This window comes from Vicugna pacos, chromosome 35 (assembly GCF_048564905.1).
Source record: "Vicugna pacos chromosome 35, VicPac4, whole genome shotgun sequence".
Lineage (NCBI taxonomy): Eukaryota > Metazoa > Chordata > Mammalia > Artiodactyla > Camelidae > Vicugna > Vicugna pacos.
The window spans coordinates 24,962,151-24,968,871 of NC_133021.1; the positions used below are offsets into that span (position 1 = coordinate 24,962,151).

A 6,721-nucleotide genomic window follows, 5' to 3' on the forward strand; every position below is an offset into this window, starting at 1 on the left:
GAAAAAAGAAAGAAAGAAAAAAAAAGAGACCCAGAAAAATTGTTCCCCTTAATAGGGAATGGGAAGATATAGACGACATTATTAAGGGAAAGATTTTCTAGCCTCACCTCAAGCTCTTCTTCCCAGGAGTAGGTCAGTGTTAACAGTTCTGTACGTATATTTCTAGATCCATTTCTATGCATTTTTTATTTTATACACATAACATAAAATTTACTATATTAACCATTTTTAAGTGTATAGTTCAGTGCATTAAGTACAAAAAAGTGGAGTGCTTCTGGACTTGTATGGCCTTGCACAGGGGCCATGCCAGTCTCCTCTGGGCAGTCCGTGTGCTGCCAAAGCAAGCACGCTATGCATCTCTAAACGTGCATGTTCCAGCATTATAAGTGTAATCAGACTGTACAAAAAAAGAAAAAAAGGAAGGTGAAAGACAGGCTTTCCTGGCAAAACAAAAACAAAACATTTGTGGCCAGCAGAGCTGCAGGAATGTTAAAGGAACTCTTCAGACAGAACAAAAATGATAACAGACAGAAATTTTAATCGACATAGTGGAATAAAAATGCCAGAAATGGTAAATATGTAAGTAAATACAAAAACGTCCTTTAACCTACTTAATCTCTTTAAAAGATGTTTGACTATTTAAAGTAAACATAATTGAGGTGTGTGGGGTGTGTAACATATGTAGAAGGGAAATGTGTGATAAATGCACAAGGGACGAGAGGAGGAAACTAGAAGTATGCTGTTGTAAGCTTCTTACAAGTCACATGAAATGATAAAGTATTATTTAAAGGTAGGGTATAATTGGTTATGATTAAATAACCCTACAGAAAAATACTAAAAAAAAAGTTTAAAAGCGGTATAGCTGGTAAGCCAATAGTGGAGATAAAATGGAATCATAAAAAGATGAGATGACTACAAATGAATAAAGAAACAAAGGAAAAAGAGAACAAAGAATAGATTGGGGACCAATGGAAAACAAGTACCAAAATGGTAAACATATGGTCTAAATACTCCATTATTACATCAACCAAATCATTATGTTGTACACCTGAAACTCATACAATGTTATCTATCAAGTATAATGCATTTTTTAAAGCACTCCATGAAAAGACAGAGATTGTCAGATTGGATAAGAAAAATCAAGACCCAACTCTATGCTGTCTACAAGAAACTGACTTTAAAGACATGAGCAGGTTAAAAACAAGGGTATAATTTTAAAATTAACCAAAAAGCTTACAACATAGAGTAAAATGATAAAGATATCTGCACAAGTTCTATGCAAAAGAAAGGGACTGACTATATTAGCATTAGACAAAGTAGATTTTAAGTCAAGGGATCATAAAAATAAATGGATTGATTCATCAGGAAGGCAGCAGTGCTGGCAGAGCTTCAAATACATGAAGCAAAACCGATAGATGTCAAAGAAGAAACAGACAAAATATAATTGTAGATTTCAACACTCCACTCTCAAAAATTATTAAAATATGTGGGCAAAAAATCAGTAAGGATACAAACAACTTGAATAACATATCAACCAAGTTAAATTAACTGGCATTTACAAAACATTCCATCTAACAACAGCAGAATAAACATTGTTTTCAAGTGTACATGGAACATTTATCAAGATAGACCATAGCTGTGGCCATAGAACAAGGCTCAATGAATTTTAAAGGGCTGAAATCATTCATACCATATTCTCTGACAACAATGGGGTTAATTAGAAATCAGTAATAGAAAGACATCTGGAAACACTCCTCTGTTTGGAAATTAAGCAGCAAACTTCTAAATATACATAGAGTATTTATATATAAAAAAAGGAACACATCATGACCAAGTGGGATTTATCTCAGGAATGCGATATTGATTCAACACCCCAAAAATTAATAAATGTAATTTGCCATATTAACAGACTAAAAAGAAGCTTTTTTGATCAGCTCAGTAGATGCAGAATAACATATGACAACTTTTAACACCCAATCATGATTTAAAAGTCTCAGCAAGCTAGAAATAGAAGGAAATTTTCTCAGTCTGGTAGAGGAAATCTGCCAAAACCTACAGCTAAAACCATACTTAATTATTTAAAACTGAATTATTTCCCCCTAAGATTGGAAAGAAGGCAAGGAGAGGTCCTCTCTTGCCATTTCTATTCAACAGGAGTTCCTAGTCCATGTTATAAGGCAAGAAGCCAAAATAAAAGCCGTGCTGTTTGGAAAGGAAGAAATGAAAGTGTCATTATCCACTGGCTCTGTGGTTGTATGTATAGAAAATTCTAAAGAATCTACCAAAAAGTAACTACAACTTAGAACTAAATTTAACAAGGTCACAGGATATAAGGTCAACATATGAAAGTAACTGTATTTCTACACAGTGGCAACAAACAATTGGAAATTGACATTTAAAAAATATATTATTTACAATGGCATCACAAAGCATGAATCAGGGATAAATTTAACAACATATGTGTTGTATATTAAAATCTCCAAGACTTTCCTGACATAAATTAAAGAAGGTCTAAATAAATAATGAGATATATTTTGTTCCTAGTACAATATCATTAAGATGTCAATTCTCCCTAAATTGATCTATTAATGCAATGTCAATCCAAGTTCCAGCAGGATTTTTTTTTGCAGAAATTTATACAGAAATGCAAAAAAACTAGAATAGCCAAAACAACTTTGGAAAAGAAGAACAATCACTATTTGAATTCAAGACTTACTATAAAGTTAAAATAATCGAGACAGTATGATGTCTGTAAGAATAGACATATTGGTCCATGAAACTCAATCAAGAAATAGGCTCACAGATAAATGGTCAATTGGTTTTCAATAAAAGTGCCAAGATATCAACAAGGAAAAGATGATCTTTGTAACAAATGGTTGAAATCAAATCAGAAAAGATCTCTTCAGCAAATGGTTCTGGAAAATAACTGGATTTTCATAAGCAAAAAAGAAAAAGAAGGGGACGAGATTTCCTGCTCCATCTGTTCCTGCACCAGCTCCGTAGTGGCCCCGCAAGGCCTGCCCAGAGGCCGGCTCTGCACCTGTCGCCCCTTGTGCGTGCGCTCGCAGCATCTGTAGTCACACCTATCACCGCCTTGGCCAGGACTCACACCTGGACAACGTCGTGGCCATCAGCCCTCAATTCCCGTCTGTAGCCCTCAACACCGGTGACATCTGGCCACCCTCGCAACCTTCTCACCTGCGGTAATTCCTGACTCTGCGCCCGTGACCACAACCCTCGCCCCTCCCCGCCCAGCCCCTGCAGAGGGAGCATGGCCATGGCTCAGGACAGTGGGGCCCCATGTGTGCTCCTCGGAAACCGGCTTCTGGCCGAGGTCAGCAGTGACTGCTGTGAGGAGCTGCGGTGGCTGGACGCGGCCTGAACACACTTCCGCGTTCCCTGGAGGCACTTTGTGCAAAAGGACCTGGGTGAGGCGAATTCTCGCATCTTTAAGGCCTGGGCCGTGGCCTGCGGCAGCTGGCCGCCCTGCAGCAGTGGTGCCCGGCCAACCAACGAGGGTGCGCTCCGAGCCTCCTGGAAAACCAACTTCCCCTACGCCTTGCAAAGCACTCGTGATGTTGCAAGACAACTCAGCAGACCCTACCGGCCCGCATAAGGTGTATGTGATCAGCCCTGAGGTGAGGTGCGGAGAAGGCCCAGGCATTAACCAGGGGGAGGACAAAGCCCTTGAAGATGCCCCACCCACAAGGGATGGGCTTCCTGGGCCATGCTTGGCAGCAGATACTGGTGAGAGGCCAGGGCATGAACTGGCCTGGCTAAGCCCTGAACCCTGCACCGCAAACCCAGCTGGACATGCTGAGGACCTCTTGCTCTAGGCTTTATAGCAGAGCTCCCTGGACGACCATCTGTTGAAAGCTGTATTGGGGGTGGATCCGATGCCCCTAGAGGCTCCTGCTGCAGGCCCACCCCTGGCCCCAGAGCCCTGGCAGCTCCCAGAGGTGGAGCTTGGCACCACATCCTCCCCTGGTGCCTGCACCCCAACGGCAGGTGAGCACCCGGCTGGTCCCAGCTGCTCACAGCTCTGTCTGCATGCAGAGCCCGGCCTGGAGGCCCTGACTTGACCATCACGTACAAGGGCCGAACAGTGCAGCAGGAGGCGGTGGGGCGCCCGGGCTGCGTGCTCCTGTACGGCTCCCCCAGCCTGGCCGCTGAGGCTGCAGAGCCCCAGCGTGTGGCCTTCCCCAGCCCCGATGAGCTGCCTGACCAGAAGCAGCCCACTACACAGAGAAGCTGCAGCAGCACATGGCCCCCAGCCTGCAGCTGGAGCTCCGGGGGCCCTGGCTGTGGGCCCGGCGCCAGGGGAAGTGCAAAGTCTACTGGGAAGTGGGTGGGCCCCTGGGCTCTGCCAGCCCCTCCACCCCAGCCGGCCTGCTGCCCCGGGACTGAAACACCCCCATCTTTGACTTGAGCACCTTCTTTCAAGAGCTGGGGGAGTTCCGTGTCTGCCAGCGCCGAGGCTTCCCACAATACACCATCTACCTGGGCTTTGGCCAGGACCTGTCAGTGGGGAGGCCCAAGAAGAACCTGGTCCTCGTGAAGCTGGAGCCGTGGCTGTGCCGGGCATACCTGGAGGGCGTGCAGCGTGAAGGCATGTCTTCCCTGGACAGCGGCAGCCTCAGCCTCTGCCTGTCCAGCTCCGACAGCCTCTGTGACGACCTGGAGCACTTCCTGGAGCACTTCCTGATGGAGTGGTGCAGCCCACCTAGGGCGGACCCCAGCCCCTTTGGGGTCCAGTAAAAACCCAAGAGCGAGCATGGTGTCCTGACCAGAGGTGGGCTTGGGGCTGGGGCTCAGCGGAGGCACCGTGGACTGAAGCTCACCCCACTTCCTGGGGGCCCATGGATGGAGCACCCTGCTCTCCTCACAATGAAGAAGCTCAGGCCCCACTTCAGAGCCAACAAACTCTACTCAAAGATCCCAAGTGTCCCTCAGGACACAGACACTCTGCTCTCCCTGTCAGGTGGCAGCTGGGGCCCCTCCATCGGGAACAGGGCCTCTGTGCTGCACCTGGGGGGCTGTCCCTGGCCTTTGAAATCTGCCAACACCGCTCTGCCTCAGTGGAGCTGAGTATAGGCTTCAGCAACTCTTTACAGAGTGTAACAGGGACAGTACAAGGGCTCCCTGGACAAGGGCCAGGCACGCAGATGGCCACCTGGGGGAGGCCGTCTGTGAGGGGGGTCAAGGAAACCTCCTGCATCTCTGGCCCAGGACCTTCCTTGGTCACAAAGTTCACCTTTCAAGTACTGAACCAATTGAGACATCTCTAAAGATAATCCATTTTTGATAAATTAGAACACAGTGGAAACAGTGTGTATCTATAATGTACAAATAAAAAAGTCTAGTTTAAAAAAAAAAGAAAAGAAAGAAAATGAAGAACTTCAATTCTTATACCACATAAGAAAATTAACTTAAAATGTATTCTAGACTCTAATGGAAAATCTAAAACCACAAAACTTCTAGAACACAACAGGAGAAAAATCTCTGTGATTTGGGGCTAGAGAAAATATCTCAGCACACAAAGCACAAACCATGAAGAAAAATAAAGTTGGATATATCATCAAAATTTAAAACTTTGGCTACTGAAAATACATTGGTGAGAAATTGAAAAGGCAAGCCACAGACTGCAAAATATACGTCTGCTAAAGGACTTGGATCCAGAATTTGTAAAGAATTCACAAAACAGTAATAGGTTAAACAACCTGATTCTTCAAATGAGCAAAAGATTTGAAGATGCTTCAGCAAAGATGTTCTGATGGCAAATAAGCACATGGAAAAGAAAACACTCAACATTATCAATCATAAGGGAAGTAAATGAAAAGAAAACTCCAGTGGACTACCATTATGCATCCTCCATAATGACTAGATTTTTTTCAGATGGGCAACATCAAATCTGGACAAGGATGTGAAGCAGTTAAGAACTTCATACACAGCTGATAAGAATGCAAACTGGTACAGCCACTCTGGAACCCACTTTGTCAGTTTCTCATGAAGTTATATATACATTTACCATATGATACCACAAGCCACTTCTAGATATTAACCCAAGAGAAATGAAAATGGGCATCCATGTGAAGATACGAATGTTCGTAACAGCTGTCTTCATAATAGACCAAAACTGGAAACACACCACACGTCATCAACAGAGGACAAGAAGAACAAATTATAGGTCACTCCCCGGCAGTATAAAGGAACAAACTTCTGAGACGTGCAACGACATGCCACATTGAAATTGTTCTGGGTCTTTCACTCCCTTAGCTGTGTACCACACACACACACACACACACACACACACACACCCCGGCCACTGTGTACCCCTTAAGATCAGGAACTGTTTCCTCTTTTCCTTCGTATTCCCAGTGCCTAGCACACATGGTGAGTGCCAAGAAATTATGTACTGAGTGAAGGAAAGTTATTGCTTTTCAACGTGCATGATGTTCGTATTGATCTTGCGTGTTCTGGGGCACTGGGCTCTTTTCTCACGGACTCTGTTTGGTGGCGCACACCCTCCCCTTTGGCTTCGGGATGACAGGTCAGCCAAGTTAAGAAGGGCAGTAATGGAAGCTCCTGCACTCCCGCTCTGGTCTTTCCTCTTCATCCTCAAGGGGTTTGAGCCAAGGTTTCTTCCATCCCTCCTGTGGGCTCAGGCACAGCGCCAGTCTCAGCCCCAGTGTTTGAATCATATGCTCCTTTGGCCGGATTT

General features: G+C 44.7%; 1 pseudogene; it reads left to right on the forward strand.

Moving 5' to 3' along the window:
- Positions 1–3,271: 3,271 nt before the first annotated feature.
- LOC102530640 (interferon regulatory factor 7 pseudogene) lies at positions 3,272–4,758 on the forward strand (annotated as a pseudogene).
- Positions 4,759–6,721: the final 1,963 nt, after the last annotated feature.